General features: G+C 34.4%; 1 pseudogene; it reads left to right on the top strand.

Moving 5' to 3' along the window:
- The first annotated feature begins 16,723 nt into the window (after positions 1-16,723).
- Positions 16,724-18,352, top strand: LOC132626509 (glucan endo-1,3-beta-glucosidase, acidic-like; annotated as a pseudogene).
- The last annotated feature ends 1,472 nt before the right edge of the window (positions 18,353-19,824 follow it).

Genomic DNA, 19,824 nt, shown 5'->3' with positions numbered 1-19,824 from the left:
ACATGATAACTATAAGAATATTAGCTACAAAAATAATAACTGCCTAAAATTAATTTGTCTAAAACACATAAAATTTAAATCACCTAAGCAGATCATAAATAAATACAACCAACCTACACCCTAAAAAGTAAAGTTTCACTATATTTTATGCTTGCATAATTTAAGAATGTAAAAGAAAATATAAACAAAGAATTTAAGAAGCTATTTGAACTTCTTTTGAGTGTCATATTCAAAAAGTAACTCCGGATACCTGCGTGAGACTTAATAAAAATGTTAGTAAGAAAATAAATAACTATCGGATGAATTAAAGAAATAATGAATAAACTTAAAATAAAAACCCGTCTTTGTACATGGAAGGCCTTGGAAATCGACGGAAATTTCTTCATCGGCCAATATAGTGTAGTATCCGTTCATTATCGGTTCAATAAAATTATAAGCGGGCAAAACAGTCCCAAAATTCCACGGATAGCCGTGAGAAGTAGCTAACAAGAGCAGCAACAACCAAGAACAACAAAATAAAGCAGTAACAAAAGTGGAACAACCCAATATGATGTGGAAGCCACTGTAAAACAACGAACCAGATCCAAAGGATCACCTGAAAGCACAACATAATGCAAAATCAATCTAATCAATAGTAAAAATAAATATTAGATCAAAGCATATAGCCAACCCAAGAGGTCATCGGAAATGGGCCATTTTCAGGCCAAAAATTACGAAAATCAGAGCTGGGCCAGTGTCGCTTCGATGGCAAATGCCGGAGTCCTCGAGAATCAATAGAAAACAATAAATCTAACCCAACACAATGTCAAATCATTCCATTGGCTGTACCAACAATCGGAAGTAGAAAAAAGTAGCAAAAACATAGTCATAGGAGGGAAGATCAGAGAAAACAATAATGGAGTTTGCTAGAAAAATAATCCGGGCAGATTCGGCCCTTGGCGTTGAGGTGATGATGGAGCAGAGGGGTAAGGGTAGTGGAGTTCGTGGTGGTGATGTGGTTTTAGTTCACCGGAGCTCAGAGCTCCGGCGTGGAGGACTGGACGTAGTTGTGTGGTCGGCTGCTAAGAGACATAAGTGAGGAGGATGACGGTGTTATGGTGGTGGTTTCATTGGGGATGAGGTAGGAGTTCACCGGAGCTCAGAGCTCCGGCGTGGAGGGGGTGGCGGCGTTTGAGAGAGGAGTGAGGAGAGGGAAATGTTTAGGGTTTTGTTCTTTTTGAAGAGAGAGGGAGACGAAATGGAGGTGTGGGGGGTGGTTTGGTGCGTCGCCGGAGCTCCGAGCTCCGGCGTGGCGGCGGCGGCGTGTGAGAGAAAAATGAGGGGGAAAAAGAAAATGTTTAGGGTTTAAGGGAGAGAAAGAAATCTGAAAATGTGTTGTGTGTGTATGTGTAAATATGTGTTGGATTTCCAATCATTAAATTAATCCCCCTTTTTCTTATAATATAAACAAACACCCCTTTTTATGCCCAAAAATAATGAAACCATACCCCTTTGTCCCCAACACATCACCTCAATCAACTTTTTTTTTTAAAAAATGATAAGACCTTTACTTGATCGAATTCTTGCTCCGCGTTTAAAAATTAATTGCTCCAATTTTTTCTATACTGTCGGACTGCACTAAAATATAATTAATTAATACATGTATAAATAATAACGTAAGTATAAAATATAAATATTAATGTGCAAGATATGAAAATGTATTGCTATAAAATTAAGAAACAATTTAATTGCACGAAAATGGTAATATTGTGCTATACATGTGCAAAATAATGGTTCTTGAAAAAAACAATGACAATAAATTGAGAAAATTCCTAAAATAAGGATAATCATCAATAAATTGTTGAAAAAATGTAAGAATGTGTAAAAAATGTATTTCGTGCTCTTTAACGAATCATGGCCCCCCAAAACGTTAATTTTAAGCACGTCGAGCCAAAATTAGGTGTCAACACAAAGTACTTGGAGTGTAAGTTCAGTGAAGCACCTCAGGAGGCTGGCGTGGAAGTGAGGCTTGGTACCCAGGCCATCCAGAAGAAAAGTAGTTTTAAGTACCTTGGGTCTATTGTGCAAGGCAGCGGGGAGATTGACGATGATGTCACACATCGTATTGGGGCAGGGTGGATGAAATGGAGGCTTGCTTCCGGAGTGCTATGTGACAAGAAGGTGCCACCAAAACTTAAGGGCAAGTTCTACAAAGCGGTGGTTAGACCGACTATGTTGTATGGTGCGGCGTGCTGGCCAGTTAAGATCTCTCACGTTCAAAAGATGAAAGTTGCCGAGATGAGAATGTTGAGATGGATGTGTGGCCACACCAGGAGCGACAGGATTAGGAATGAGGATATTCGGGATAAGGTGGGGGTGGCCTCGGTTGAAGACAAGATGCGAGAAGCGAGATTGAGATGGTTTGGGCATGTGAAGAGGAGAGACACAGATGCCCCAGTGCGGAGGTGTGAGAGGTTGGCCATGGATGGTTTCAGACGAGGTAGGGGTAGGCCGAAGAAGTATTGGGGAGAGGTAATTAGACACGACATGGCGTAATTACAGCTTACGGAGGACATGACCTTAGATAGGAGGGTTTGGAGGACTCAAATTAGGGTAGAAGGTTAGTAGATAGTCTCGTTATCCGTTCTTATTAGTAGTCGCAGTATCGCAATATAATTTCTTGTGCTCCAATTTATGCTATTATCTGCTATTTCCTGTGCTTTGATTATCCTGTGGTATCTGTGTCGATTGCATTATTTTATTTTATTTTATATTATTGCTTTTCCATGTCGCTTTGAATTTCTTAGCCTTATCTGACTTTTTTTTATGCTTTTATGCTTTTCTTGAGCCGAGGGTCTTTCGGAAACAACCGTCCTACCTTGGTAGGAGTAAGGTATGCGTACACTCTACCCTCCCCAGACCCCACGATGTGGGATTTCACTGGGTTGTTGTTGTTGTTGTTGTTGTTGTTGTTTATAAAGTGCTTCCTATGAGATAAAGATAGAAGATATGTTATGAAATGGATAATGATGATGATGAGTCTAAGCCTAGAGATCCTAAAGCCCATGATATGATATTCCCACGAAGCAAATGATTCTTGTACGATTCTTTGGTGTTATTCATTATTTCTAGACCCACCTTATGATGCTAGTTCCTTTAAGGTGAGGTATGATGATTATGATTACTCCATAATGGAATCGGGGGTTCTCGACCTTACGTCACCCCGATATAGTTATAGATTATCTTTGAGTTCTAATGCATGTTTTACCATAAGTATATGATGATGAGGTTACACCGTGCCTAGATGGCCGGACATGTCACCGCGAAGGCGGGCTGCATACGATTACACCGTGCTTAGATGGTCGGACATATCACCGCAAAGGCGAGCTGCATATGATTACACCGTGCCTAGAGGGACGGACATGACACCACTAGTGGGCGGCGTGCGATGGTTACCCGGACGCGGGTTAACAGTGATAGTATATATGATATGTATGACATGTGTTTTCTTTTAAAGGATAAACAGGTTATATCTTCATCTTATGTTTCATGACTTCTTTATTATGCTAGTATTATCCATGCCTTACATACTCAGTACTTTATTCGTACTGACGTCCTTTCTTTTTGGACGCTGTGTTCATGCCCACAGGTAGACAGGGAGGTGGCCCAGATTCATAGGAGTAGATCAGCAGATTTACAAGAGCACTCCATTATTCCGAAGGTGCTATTTTGATACATTACTTTGTGTACATATTTGGGCACGACGGGGTCCTGTTCCGTCCTTATGTCTAGTACTCTAGTAGAGGCTCGTAGATATGTACGTGTGGGTAGTTGATATCCCATGATGATCTCATTGTACATTTGTATATCATTTTTGTAGTCGTGAGGGCTTATGTATATCCATGTATTGCCTTAGAGTTATATGTGTTCAGAATGACTATGATGACTAGTTTAATGAGAGGTGCTCGGTAGCTAGCTTCGGGTACTCGTCATGGCCCCCCTAGTCGGGTCGTGACACTTTTTTCATGTCCTGTGCACGATCCACATGTGAAACTGTGGTGAGTGAATGTGCTAAAATGTGACGAGGTTGACCTAGAATCACATGAAAGGAAGTTGTCTTGAAAGATATACAATTTCTGGAAACTAATGCAGACTTAGCTAAAAATAGGACACAATGGGGAAAAAAAAGAACCATATCGATGATATCTACTAATTGGGGTAATTATGTCTTGTTAGTACGTTGCTTTTGAACTATTTCTTTTTCTGGAACTATTTGGACCTTATCATAGATTTATATGCAGGTAAAAATATAGACATTTACTACTACTAGTGATATGTTCACATTCATTTAACACAACCTTTCTGGTTAAATTCAAATGCTTGTGAGTTCTACTAGCCTTTGGTTAATCACCAAGAATGGACTATAACAGTGTTAGACTTTCACAATCTTTGCGTTCATTATCTTTCATCATAACATCTCTTCCGTAGAGTCTTTAATTAGTACTACTATTTTAGAGAACTGGGTACGCAATGAGAAGGCTACAGATTGTTTTATCAAAACTAAGCAAAGAGTATGGCTACAATTTGAATTTAATCAGAAATCCTCAAACATACTACTGAAGAGATTTTGTAAGTTAACACATAGTAATATGTGACTTAAACTAAAATTCTAGCTCTCTGGTTATAATCCCTATTTGGGACTAGCTGTATCGGTTGTTGACTTGTATGTTGGTTAGTTGAATTACAGGGAATTTCATGATTATTGTGGCGTTGGGACTTAGGGTTGTTTGTTAGGATGTATTTAAGAAGATAATGCATAAAATTAGTTTTGGTATTACTAATCCCTTGTTTGATACACTTGTTTAACCTACTAGTTTCTCGGTCTGTGCGTTGTACGTCGTAGTACACGTTTTGTAAACTGATATGATCAATACTAGTAAAAAAAAAAAAAGTCTTGAGTAAATAATTATACTTAAATTTGTGAATGATCAATGTGGATCATCCTAGAATGACTTATTTGTTGCACTTTCTTCTTGGATCGTCACTTCCTCCCGTGATTGAGTTATGAATTCGATATGCGAGATTGACTTTTTATAAGGAAAAGGAAAAGGATGATTTGAAGAACTGAAAGGAAAACAAATTGGGTCTTTTACAGAGGCTCTGATACCATGTTAGAAGATAAAATTCAGATTTGTGAATAGAGCAAATTTTCTTTGATGTATTTCCTTTGATCACTGTACATGAATATATATACAAAATAAAGAATATTCTATGATATTCCTATTGGTACACTTGTTATCCTCCTATTTGTTTTCCTCTAACTAACTTATGCATTTCTATACAATAATAAAATAATAAAGAAATGAAAATACTAGCTGTCCTATACACGTGGTAAGCGAAACCTACTAGAAACATTTCTCGTGTACGGCTGTGATTAAAAGTTGATGCAATAAATCAATGGTTGGGACCACTTGTTGTGTCTTGAATAAAAGACTTCGATGAAGTCAAAGTAGAAGTGTTTGAAACTTCATCTGTGTAAAGTCTGTTCTTCTCCTTCTTTACTTCGTTTGATTTTTGATCTGTAAGATGAGAGGAAATAATATTCCCAACACCCCCTCTCAAGATGGAGGGTGGTGTAACAACCCCCAGCTTGTCTAAAGCGGTGCGATGATGAATACCGGAAAGTGGTTTGGTAAACACATCGGCGATCTGAGCAATTGACGGAACAGAAGAAAGAGAAATCAACCCAGCAAGATATTGTTGGCTTATGAAGTGGCAATCATGATCCACGTGTTTAGTACACTCATGGAACACGAGATTTTTGGCGATGTGAATCGCTGCTTGACTGTCGGAGTAAAGAGAAACCGACAATGGTGGTGGAACACCCAGATCTGTGAGCAAATGCACTAACCACGTCAACTCGGCTACAACTCGGCGCATGGATCTGTATTCGGCTTCAGCTGATGAGAGGGAAATCAAAGATTGCTTCTTTGATTTCTAAGAAATAGGAGCTCCACCAAGGATGATAAAAAATCCACTAACAGACCAGCGTGAGTCGAGACAAGATCCCCAATCGGAGTCGCAAAAGGTAATTAGATCCAAAAAAGATGAGGAACTGATGAAAATCCCCAATCCTGGATCAGTCAAAAGAAACTCTAAAAGCAGCATCGAGGTGGGGTTGACGAGGTGATTGCATGTACTGGCTCAAGTGTTGAACCGCAAAGGAGAGATCAGGACGCGTATGGGTGAGGAAATTAAGTTTTTCGATAGGCCGACGATATAAAGTGGGGTCAGAAATTAGATTCCCAACATCAGCATGTAGCTAGTGATAAGGATCAAGTGGAGCATCGAGTTTGCAATGAAGAACTTCAAATTAGTCAACAAGTCCATGGTAAATTTTCTTTGACTTAGAATCAAGCCTTGAGATTCCCTAAGTAACTCCATACCCAGGAAATAATAAGCATGACCTAAATCTTTAATTTGAAACTCAGCATTTAAAAATTCCTTCAAAGACTCTAACTCACTAGGATCATCACCAGTCATGAGTACGTCATCGACATAGATAGCTAAAATGGAAGTTCAACCATTTAGGACCTTGAAAAACAATGAGTAGTCGTTTAGGGAGTGTATGTAACCTTTGAAGTCGGGGTTGAGGTGAGTCTTGCATACCACTGTTGTGAGGCTTGCCTTAGCCCATATAGAGAATTCTTTAATTTACAAACATGATGCGGAAAAGGGGCTGTCATACTAGCAGGGAATCGCATGTATACCTATTCCTGCAAATCACCATGCAGGAAGGCATTGTTTACATCAAATTGTGATACAACCCAACCCTTGTCCATAGCAATGGTTAATAGACACTTAATAGTAGATATTTTGACAACTGGGGAAAAAGTTTATGTAAAATCGATCCCTTCTTTTTGAATATCACCGCGGATTACCAATCTAGCTTTCAATCTCTCAATATAACCATCATTGCCTCGAATGCCTTGTTCTAATTTCTAACTTGCCTCTAATTATGAAGTTATTCGATTGCCTTCTTAAATTTCTTTTAGGATTAGTTAGCAGAATATTCGTAATATAAAAATGTGAGATGATAAGATTGTAATATCAATGTTTCTTTGGAGTCGTGCAATTCCTTATTGTTGTTGCTTTTGGTGAGAAAGACTCTCACACTTGGGTGTTATTTTAATTTTTCAATTTTTAAGTTCAAGACTTCCCCATGATAGTATAGATAAACATATATTAAAAGGTTAGCTCCAAAAATACAAGCTAAAAGCAGTGGATCAATGAATCCCAACTGCATAGGGCATACTCTAGCATTGTGTACCAAGTATCATAATCATAAATGTTACTAAACCATAAGAGAATATTTTTGAAGCGATATTCATAAATTCAAGCTAATTATATTCCTCAAAAATAACATATAATGGACAGACGATTAGAACAAACAGACTGCTAGATATCAAAGAAAACATTTAAAGACGAAGATAATAGGTGAAAGTTGTATGAGAGAACAAAATGACACAATTTAAAGACATGAAAGTTTGTCAAAATAATATAAGATAATAATGTCATTTTTCTATACCTGAAAAGAAAGCCAAGATAGATAGTGTGCCTTTTTTTTTTTCACCTGTTCACCATAAAGAAAAATAGCATTGAAGCTTTCGACTCTGAATTTTGAAACAATGAAGTCTGCAATAGTACCATATGTTATATGTCGAGTGAAAAAGGATAAATCAGTAATAAATTAAAAAACTAAGCCTGAGAGCAAACAAAAACTACAAAAGTTATGTAAATTCACGTTAAAAAATTGACACCTCAAACAAAATCCTAACTCCTGAATCCAACTCCACTGATCTCACTTTAGCATATACGAATCTGACAAGAAGAACAAAGAAATAAGGAAACGTCATTATTGTTATCTTAGGCTTAAGCGCCCCCCCCCCCCCCCCCCCACCCCCCACCTCACCAAAAAAAAAAAATTAGGTCCCTAGTAGTATTCAAGATCGGACTGCTGTCATATAAACTGTGGAGCACCTTGGACAATCAACTTTTCTTAAATATTAGTACTTATTATGATGTCTTTTTCTCTTCCTGCTTTCTTCTCATTAAATTACATGAATGATCAATTTCTCTTCATTTGGTCTAACACTATTTGAATAGTATGTGTAACTGTTAAAGCCTTAAAGGGTGTATCTTTAAAAGAATATAATAATAGCAAGAATTAATGAAAGAAATTCAATTGTGCATTATTATAGAGATTATTATTAGGGATATTTATTAGGCAATGTCCTCCTTTTCACGTTCTCCTAAATTACTATTAAGGACTAATCTATATATTACTTAGTTTGAAGGTACATATAGCATGCCATTCAATTTTATAGGATTATTTTGATTTTTCAATGTTTTAGTTTGGGCCTTCCCACCTAATTACATATTGGGAAAACTATGTATATATACATGTTAAGGAGATTTTTTTACGAAACGTGACTATAGTTTTCATTATTTACAAAACATAATGATATTTTACGAAGCATGACAAATTTTCATATATATTTTTTTTATTTCAGAAAATAAATTTTTTAAGATTTTTTTTTTTAAAATTGCTCTAAGGCTTAAAAAATTACCTCAAATTTTTGTGTATGAAAGCTGTATGAAAAATGTATGAAATGTGTATGTGTAAACGAAATTTTTAATATAGTTTTTCATACATAAAATGTGAATGAAATTCTAAGTTTTGAGCGAGATATACACATTTCATACCATTCTCATACATAAAATTTTGAGCGTAATGTTTAAGCCTTGATCGAAATATACACATTTCATACGTTTTTCATACGCTAAATTTGAGCGAATTTTTAAAGCCTTGAGCAAGATATACACATTTCATACACAAAAATTTAAGCGATTATTTTAAGTCTTGAATGTTGTATCAAAGTTGTATTCAATGTTGTTGTAGTTTTATTAATTTTAGAGGAATCTAACATGAACTTTATAAACGAAAATGTGAGCGAAAACCTAAGCCTTGAGCGAGATACAAATTTCATACCGTTTTCATACATACAATTTTGAGGTGATTTTTTAAGCCTTTAACAAGATATACAGTTTTCATACCGTTTTCATATACTAAATTTTGAGCGAACTTTTTAAGCCTTGAGCGAGATATACACATTTCATACATAAATTTTTGAGCGAAAAAGCTAAAAAAAAAAACTAAAAAATATTTTTAAAAAATATTTTTAAAATTATGTTTGCTATAGGGTTTGTAATGTTCTGTTTTGGAAATAGAAAACTATCGTTATATTTGTTAAATATATCTCCTTAATATGTATATATACGTAATATATATATATATATATATATATATATATATATAGTAGTTTAGATTTGTATTTATATTTTTCTCCTTAATATTTATATATACGTAATCTAGTAGTTTAGATTTATATTTATATTAGTATAGACAAGATGATTTCTTCCATGCATTAATTAATAATTTAATAGTATGTCTGCTAGTATTCTTTGACAGACGAGCTGATCCAGTAGCATGATCAGTAACGGTTTGTTCAATCATAACTGCTATATTCATTAGAGTTTTAAAGATTGCAATACAATTTGAGTGCTGAAGAATAAACGGTCAGGCTGATAATTTCTAATGGGTCCTACATTTATATTTTTCTAATCTAAATTTAATTTTATATAGTCAAACCTCTCTATAACAATATCGTTGGGTCCGAAATTTTTTAGCTGTTATAGAGGATAGTTGTTATACACCTATAACAGCATTGAAAATTAAATAATATTTCGCTGTTATTGGCAAAAAAAGATGCATAAAATCTATTTCATTTTTAATTGATAAATTCTAAGTTTAATCACACTTAATTAAAATTCTAAGCTTAATCACACTTTGTATAACGAAGAAAAATTGTTTAATAATGAAAATATATATATTCATATAATATTTTTTATTGATAATAGTTTATTAAATGATCAAATATTTGGTCAAAATCTCTACACTTATTATTGGTAATCATAAATATTCTATTTTTATAAAGATGGTTAATTATTATATTACCATAAAAAGAAGATAGTTGTTATATGAGGGGTAATTTTACAAAGAGCGCTGTTATAAGTTAGTTGTTGCTGTTATAAGTAAAATGCTGTTATGGAGAAGTAAAATATAACATAAAAAATCGGTTCCGAAAAAAGTTGGTTGTTATAGAGAGGTGTTGTTATATGCGGGTGTCATTATAGAGAGGTCTGACTGAATTAGAATGTATACTTACACAATTTTATACACAAATGTTGTTGGAATAGCGTTTGAGTACAAGGGCAAAACTATCACTTAATTTTTAATGGAAAATTTGTAAATCAACTTTTGACTTAAAAGTGTTCCCACTTTTAATATAGTATGATGTATAACTAATACATACCTATTTGATATTATCCTTATACATAGCAAACCATTGTATTAGCAATACCAAGATTATTAATGCATGTATAAGAATGGTTAAAAAAATTCCCTTCAAGTCCTCAAAACCTTTTACAAAGCTAACGAATGTGGAGGGTATTTTTGTAACAAATATTTCTTTTAGAAATTATGCAATGTATGTTATTTTTAATACATCACATCAAACCGTCGAAGAAATAATCTCACCACAACTAATCCTTATATTACTACTCCCAGCATTACTAATACACCCTACCAAACTATCCCTTAGTCTAAGATGTTCTATAATTTTGAGTACGGACAATAGTTGATGGAATGTAGTCAAAACTATGGATCATAGCCTTCATGGAAAATATTTATCAGAAATACAACTCTTTTAGCTATAGTCAAATCAAAAAAGGATTAAGTTCAATGTACCAACTTCGTTAGAAAATATGCAGGATCAAGTCATCACTCCTAAATAATTAATTACATATAAATTTCTACGGAAAGCATCAATTGGTAATCCGGTAAAAATTAACTGACAAAGAAGTATTGGATTCTCCTTCGAAAATAGGCCCTGAAAGAATAAGGAAGACTGGATTGCTAGCAAGCATCTCAATCCCTATCCATAATTACAATGTTAAACTACGTATGTATACATGTTAAGGAGAAATATTTACGAAAGGTGACGATTATTTTCCTTATTTACAAAACATAACGATATTTTACGAAACATGACGGATTTTCATATATTTTTTGTTTTTTTATTTTTTTTTTTTAAATATTTTTTTTAAAAAAAATAATTTAAATAAAAAAAAACTTTATATTTTCTTTAAAAAAATTTATTAGGCTTAAAAAATTACCTCAAATTTTTGTGTATGAAAGTTGTATAAAAAATGTATGAAATGTGTATATGTATGTGTAAGCAAAAATTTTAATATAGTTTTTCATACACAAAATGTGAATGAAATTCTAAGTCATGAGCGAGATATACACGTTTCATACTATTCTCGTACATAAAATTTTGAGCGTAATGTTTAAGCCTTGATCGAGATATACACATTTCATACGTTTTGCATACACAAAATTTGAGCGAATTTTTTAAGCCTTGAGCAAGATATATACATTTCATACACAAAAATTTAAGCGATTATTTTAAGTTTTGAATGTTGTATCAAAGTTGTATACAATGTTGTTGTAGTTGTATTAATTTTAGACAAATCTAACATGGACTTTATACACAAAAATGTGAGCGAAATTTTAAACCTTGAGCGAGATATAAATTTCATATCGTTTTCATATATACAATTTTGAGGTGAATTTTTAAGCCTTGAATGAGATATACACATTTCATACAATTTTCATACACTAAATTTTGAGCGAACTTTTTAAGTCTTGAGCGAGATATACACATTTCATACATAAATTTTTGAGCGAAAAAAATAAAAAATAAAAAATATTTAAAAATAAAATAAAAAAAGTATGTTTGTTATAGGGTTTGTAATGTTATGTTTTGTAAATAGAAAACTATCGTCACGTTTCGTAAATATTTCTCCTTAATATATATATATATATACGTAATTTACCCTTGAATTAATAGGGAATCTTTTCTTCTGTATGAATCGATATTTATTCTATTCCAAATCCTTCCCGTTTCCTCCCAAGGAAAATCTCGAATTGCACTGATGATATAATTGGAATCTTTGAATTTAAGTTATATACGCATAGACAATGTAAAGACTCGTTTGCACTATCTGTTTAACCTAACTAGCTGCCAAACGTGGTATAATTTATATAGAAATTAATTCATGTATAAGTTGTCTCTTCACTAGCTATCAAACGACCCCTAGGGTTGACATTATTGTGGGTCATTAGTTTTGTAGCTATTCACAAATTAAATTTTATTCTTACATTATTTTTACACGAGTTATTTTATTTTTACACAAAAGAAATTTGAAAATATCATACAAGAAATCTTTGCAGGGTCATTTTCTTAGAGCCACGCAAAAAAAAAAAAATTACATAATCCTCATTTTGTTTTTGCCTTCAATTTTATCTATTTGAGTTTCAAATCCTTCGTGGACTCGACCTAACACATCTAGAATTTCTACTGGCAATCCTAATTCAGATGGAAAATTTCCAGTTACCTAGTCAATGATATCATGCTAATCATTGCTAGAGACTGGCCTCATTTGTTTTCTTTAAGATTAAGACGTCTGAATCTGAATGCACATCTAAATCATTAAGATGTTGTCTCTAGGTCTGAACACTGAATGATTAAGACTGTTTGTTTTTCAATATCCGAATGTGCATGATGTGTTTATTTAAACATAATAAATATACAATTCAAATTAAAAAATAGCTAAATAGTAGAAAATAAATACAAATTTAATAAAAAAATATATTATTTGATAAAAAAAAATGAAACATTTATGTTCACTAGTAATGGTGGAGATATTTTGTAGTCGTGGTGGGTGGTGAGTGGGGGTGGAAGGGTGAGTGGGTGGTTGGGGTGAGGGGCAGGAGGTAGTAGAGGTGGGGTTGGTGGGGAGTGGGGGTGGGGTTGGTGGTGGGAGGTGGGGGTAGTGGGGAGTGGGGGTGGGTGGTGTGGGGTAGGGGTTGGTGGGGAGTGGGGGTGGGGTTGGTGGTGGGAAGTGGGGGTAGTGGGGAGTGGGGGTGGGTGGTGTAGGGTGGGATTGGGGTGGGGGTGGTGGGGAGTGGGGGGTTAGAGTGGAGGGAGGGTGCGTGGCTGTGGGGTAGGGTTGAGGTGGATGGGTGGGGTTGAAGTGGAGAGTGGGTGGGGGTGGGGTTGAGGTGGAGGGTTGGGGTTAGTGATAAAAAAGTTCCACACAAAAATACCTCTTAATGATATTAAGACTTGATTCAAGATCTTATTGATTAAGACCTATTCAGACTCAATAAGTGCTTAGATCTTAATGCAAACAAATGCACTTAATGGCTTAAGGTCTGAACCATTCAGATTCAGACCTCCAATAAGTGCAAACAAATGAGGCCTAAGGAACTTCTACCACTAATACTTTGCCTCATCTTGAGGACTCATAAAAAATGGACTTTCAAGAATCTCCAAATGATGCCATCTGGACACAGACGGAGGCCCTTCAACCAAGTGGTACTATCGAGCAACATTTGAAGGGAATATGCATACGCGCATGTATTTCTAAAAAAAAAATAATAGCTTGTTTGGTCAAATTTTTAAAATTAGCTTACTTTAAAAAATATTTTTCTCAAAAGTGCTTTTCAAAAAAATACTTTTGGCGAAAAGCAGTTTGTGTTTGATCAATTAATTTAAAAAATACTTTTGAGAAGCAATTAATGTTTGGCCAAGCTTTTAAAAAATGCTTCTAAGTGTATTTTTCTCAAAAGTACTTTTCCAAAAAATGCTTTTGCGCAAAAGCTATTTTTTTAGTTTCTGAAAAGCTTCTGCCTGAAACACTTATTTTCTCCAAAAAGCTTGGCCAAACACCTCACTTTTTAAAAATAAGCAATTATCAAAAAAAAAAAAAAAAAAACACTTTCGGGGAAAAATAAGCTTGGTCAAACAAGCTATAAATGCATATACAATCTATATATATATATATATATATATAATAAAGCTAGAAATAGAAAAAGAAATGTGGCACCTCTCTTTGGCCAAAGATTGTATTTATCTTTTTTTCTCATTTTTTAACAAATTTCTATTTTCTTATTGTACAATAATAAATATGACAAGTACTACTTCATTTCTATTCTTTAATATAAAAAATTTAATGTCTCAAAATTCAATTTACTACTCCACTCATTATATTCCTATAGCCTCAATATTTACTACTCCCAACTTTTTCCTTCTCCCAACTTTTCCTTCTTTATTTGATCTTTTCCCTCAATCTTTAATTTGGTTCTTTCACAAGAGTTGCTTTGTAATAGTCATGTTATACAAAGGGTCATAAGTATAACTATTCATTAAGTAAGGGAATGCATAGAGAACTAATAACCGATGATATATTGAAGTTCTATTACTGTTAATCAATGTCCATATTGTGATAGTGGAGGATTAATATATACTATTGGGTTCATCCTCATCTTTAATTACATGACAGAAGTTTCATGTCTTCTACATGCCTATGTTTTCAGGTTTCACCAATACTAGTAGACTAAATATCCTTTTGCCTAGAATTTTTCCGTACGAAGACAAGACTAATTGCTTGGATGAAGATAACCTTTATATAGTTACATGTCAACAATGAGTAAAATGGTTGATCTATAATTCATAATTGTATGTCGTTAATTTTTTCTCATCTTTTGTTGCATCTACCTATTTTTTTTTTTTAGTGTTTCTTATTGCTTGTGTACTTCTTCCGCTTAAGATATTCTTCGTCACAAAATTCTCGTCTTTAATCACAGGAGAAACAAGAAGGCATATGGCTAATAACAATGCCTATTAAAGGGGTTGATCAGTTGGACTAAAAAGAGACAAAAAAGAAACAGTTCGAGATGCCCTACTTCTCTCGGATTTGGGTGATTCCTCAATTCCTCTTTTATGTTCTCTAATTTTTCTATTATCTTTTTTCTCTTTGAGTGAGTTTTTATGAGTTCTTTTACAACTTTATAGGGATGAAGGTAGAAGTCTTTGATGCTAAGTAAAGCTGTTGCAAGAAATGAAGAATCAAGGAATATTTTGGGTTTATCCAGATAATTCGGTTGTACGTTTGGTGTTGTGGAATGATGATCAACTCTCTTTGCTCCAAGGCGTTGCAATAGAGAAACTATTTTATAACCATATATTAGAAGTATTTCAAAGATTGAAGATTACAAGCAGAATCGGGATTTCAACTTTACAGGTTATATTACCGATTTACAGAACATTATCACCGAAATAGAAAAAATAGCTACATAGGTTTTAAACCACATGTGAAATAGTTATTTATTATAACTATTATAAATTATAGTTTTTTTAGTAATTATATTTGGACCTTGAATAGAAATAAAAATAAGTGAGACGTTCCTATTCAGCTCCTGTTTAAAGTTCTTCATAAATAAAACTAAATATCATAAAAATGCCAGCATATCATTACTCATATTTAGATGGGCTTGAATGAGAAAAGGAAAAAGAAGGTTTAATTCTCCAAAATGAATAAAATCCATTGCGGAAAACTATAATTTAAACAATATGGGAACGGGAAGTCGAGATGACGTACTTTAGCCACAAAAATCTCTATGTACAATTACTTAAAATGTTATTTTACAAAATAATAAAATTAGTAAGCTTTTTCTATTAATTTTCAAAAGTCTCTAAACATAATTTAAAATAGATATTATTATTATTTACAAGAACTAATTATATTGTTTCCGAACAACATATTATTAAAATAGATATTATTTTTTCTCTATCACGAAATTCCTACTACAACTAATATTGTTAAATAATATTTACTTTTATGACTGCGGGAAGCATGGATTATTCACTAATAGACTGATATCCTTTGAAAAATAAGGCAAATAAACATCATTTTGGGATGGGAAGTAAAGCTCTGATTAACTCCAGACTAAAATCCGTGTACAAATTGAATTGTGAGACTAGATCGACACTGATTGTGCAAAATGCTTCGTACGCATATTGCATCTAGAAAGTGACACGCTAGTCCATTCTCACAAAACTTTGCATTGTCAAAATATTACACCTATGCTGAAGGCCTAAACCAAGTTAGTCCTAGTGTCTCTTGAAGATCAGTGCAAGATTTCAACCTTGCAGTCCAGTAATGGATAATCTTCTTTAATCCTCGAAGAGAAATATCTACAACTTGCCCTAATGGTTAGTGCACAAATAAGTCGTAAGGCTGCTAACCAATTCCACATTTTTCCTAGAGTCCCTTTGGATTGGCTTATAAGTTGCTTATAAACTGTTTTCAGTTTTTTTGAATGTTTGGCTGGCTAGCTTAAAGTCATTTTGTGCTTAAAATAGGCCGAAAAAGTTAATTGAGCCCGTTTGGTTTAGCTTATCTAAAGCAGCTTATAAGTTGGAAACAACTTAAAAGCCAAAAAAATAAGTTGGCCTACCCCAACTTATTTTTTTTGGCTTATAAGCTGTTTCCACCTTATAAGCTGTTTTTTTTTAAGCCCAGCCAAACAGGCTCCTAGTCATAAGTCATTCTCATCCAGGAAATTTAGTGGCTGCAGACTTTTCAAAACCTATGCAAATACTAAGAATTTCTCTCATTGTTGTAAGTTTCTGCATTTTCCATGGATTGACTTGACTTAGCAGTAGAAATTGGAGTAACATAGTCCTTCCTCTTTCTAAAAATTTCACTATAAATGGGTAAGCTTTCCTGCTATTTCAGCCATAGCTCAATTTGTCTTTCTTTTGCCATGGCTTCTATCAAACCACATTTTCCAGTTACCATAGTTCTGCTGGTGGTACTTATATTGGCTACCTCAGACTTCACAGGTCTGTCAGCTCTCTTTTAATATACATAGCAAACACTAACGCAGCCTGCCTATAAATTTGCATATTGCAGAGGCATGTAGCTCTTTATTCTTCAAATTTGTTCCGCGACATGATTAAGAATACATTTTCTTTTTAAATTATGAGTTCAAGTTATGTACACACTATCCGGTCACATTTACCGTTTGTAGCAGGTAACTTGTTTTACTTTTAAGATTAAAAATCCCACATTTTAAGGAAACTTGCTAGTAATATCCTTTAGATGACCTGATAGTGTAAAGAATTCCTTATACCGACGGTGTATATAACTTAAACTCTTAAATTATATTCATATGTTTCTGGTTGTCTTGATATTCCAGTCGATCTAGAAAGTACATAGATTCAAGAGCTAATAGACAGAAATGCTATGCAGGTGCACGAACAGGAGTTCGTTATGGAAGAAACGGGAATGGATTACCATCTCCAGCAGATGTTGTGGCTCTATGCAACCGGAATAATATACGAAGAATGAGAATCTACGATCCTCATCAACCCACTCTCCAAGCCCTTAGAGGCTCCAATATTGAGCTCATGCTCAGCGTGCCAAACCCTGACCTTCAGAATATCGCTTCTAGCCAAGCCAATGCAAATACCTGGGTACAAAACAATGTCAAGAACTATGGTAATGTCAAGTTCAGGTATATAGCAGTTGGAAATGAAATCAGTCCACTAAATGATAAATCCCAATATGTACCTTTCTTGCTCAATGCCATGAGAAACATTCAAAATGCAATTTCGGGTGCTGGTCTCGGAAACCAGATTAAAGTTTCTACTGCTATTGAAACTGAACTTACAGAAGAGACTTCTCCTCCATCAAGAGGCAAATTTAAAGATGATGTCGGCAATTTATTGATCCCATCATCAGCTTCCTAGTAGCCAACCGTTCACCTTTGCTTGTCAACATTTACCCTTATTTTGCAATAGCAAACAATCAAGCCATTAAGCTTGAGTACGCTCTATTTACGTCACCTGGAGTTGTTGTCAATGACAAAGGAAAAGGATACCAAAACCTGTTTGATGCCATCTTAGATGCCACGTACTCAGCCCTTGGAAAGGCCGGTGGCTCTTCTTTGGAAATCGTTGTATCAGAGAGTGGTTGGCCTTCGGCTGGAGCAGGGCAATTGACCTCCACTGACAATGCAAGGACTTACAACAACTTAATTAAGCATGTGAAAGGAGGCAGTCCTAAAAGGCCCTCCAAGCCCATAGAGGCATACATATTTGCTTTGTTTGATGAAGATCAGAAGAGCCCTGAACTTGAGAAACATTTTGGACTATTTACACCAAACAGGCAGCCAAAATACCCAATCAGTTTTAACTAGCTATAGTATGCAAGAGAATTACGCCAATAAAAGCTATCTTCTTTATATATACATGTAGTAGAATAATAGTTGCCCGACAACCCATTTACGTGAGATACCCACCTTACATGCTTATATAAGGCAATTACTTATAAGCTATTATCTGGACTTCTTTTCCTCTGTTGATGATTTATCTGCCAGTAACCTTAGACATCTCAAGGCTTATCTTTTCTTCTAAAATAGTTCCAGTAGGTAGTTTAGTACGAAGAAGTCGTCTTCTAACTCAGATTTTAAACAATTTCTCGAAATGGAATTAAATAACTTAAGTATTGCCCGAGTTAGAGCTAAGTAAAACCAGAATAAAGCTAATAATCCAAACGACTCTTAATATACTAAAGATTAGTAACTTTATCCCGTCCCATAATTTCATTGTTGTTCATTTAGATGGTTCAAGTTCCATTTTCTTTCGTTCCTAATTGGATGGTCTTAAACTGAGAAAAGGTTAGATGGATTATAAGACGATCATTCAATGAAATTTACACGAATTACAGGATGAACCTTAGCTAAAGGGCATTGACGATAAATAACGATGCCTGCTTCAAGTCTTGTTCGAGTGACAACGCGCACTTGATCATAGAAATCCGCATTATCATCATATATAATGATGGCGCGTTCGGGATCTTCAACTTGTGATAGCAATTCACCCGAGCTGCAATCAGATAGAGTCTTGTTGTAAATCACTGTTGAATCCATGACAAAGCCTCTTGCAGGAAACAAGCTCCACCCCCTAGTTTTTAAGCTATTGCCCAAAGTCAGTTTCTGCCAATGTCCGGTCAGTGTGGCCTCATCAATGCCAACCCACCACTCAAGGGCGGAGCTAGAAGATAACTTAAGGGTTCGGCTGAAAAGCAGGTTTGTCCTAAACCTGTATGTGTTATGAAAATTCACTACATATGTACAAATTTTAAATTAGAAACCAATTATCAGCACTTGATGTCGTTGTAGAATTCATAAAGTTCAAATCCTATATCTGCCTACCACCGCTACCTCCAATAGACTCAAATCCTTCGAAGCACAACAAAAATAAGCATAGCAAGAAGAGAATCACTCTACTAATGTCTATTTCATCACACCATCACCCACAATTATGAGAAACACAAACACCTCAATAACAAAGGAACCTTTACCTATGGGGATTACATGAAGCATGGTTGGTTCCTAAACAGAATTAGAGCTTCTGAAGGTTAAAGCAAATGTCATGAACACATATCCTAATGTTCAGAAGACAATTAGCAGGTTTAGGATTTTTGAGTTATATATATCCTAAGGTTTTTTTTAGTTATATATATCCTAAGGTTCAGAACACAAGTAGCAGGTTTTTTGCAAGTGAATACTCCCTCTGTCCCAATTTATGTGGCAGAGTTAGAATTTCGAGATTCAAACTGCTAATTTTGACAGTCAATTCGGACATATAAGCTTTAAATTTTTTGAAATAAAATCTATATAATTAGAAACTAGTAAAAAATACTAGAAATCACAATAATTAACAACTTAAAATATTTAAACAGCATATAAAAAAACGATCAACGAAAAACTTGGGTTAGAACGATCAAAGAAAAACTTGAGTTAGC

This window comes from Lycium barbarum, chromosome 2 (assembly GCF_019175385.1).
Source record: "Lycium barbarum isolate Lr01 chromosome 2, ASM1917538v2, whole genome shotgun sequence".
NCBI lineage: Eukaryota > Viridiplantae > Streptophyta > Magnoliopsida > Solanales > Solanaceae > Lycium > Lycium barbarum.
The sequence above is the reverse complement of the archived record's forward strand: the minus strand, read 5'-3'. Positions and strand labels throughout refer to the sequence as shown.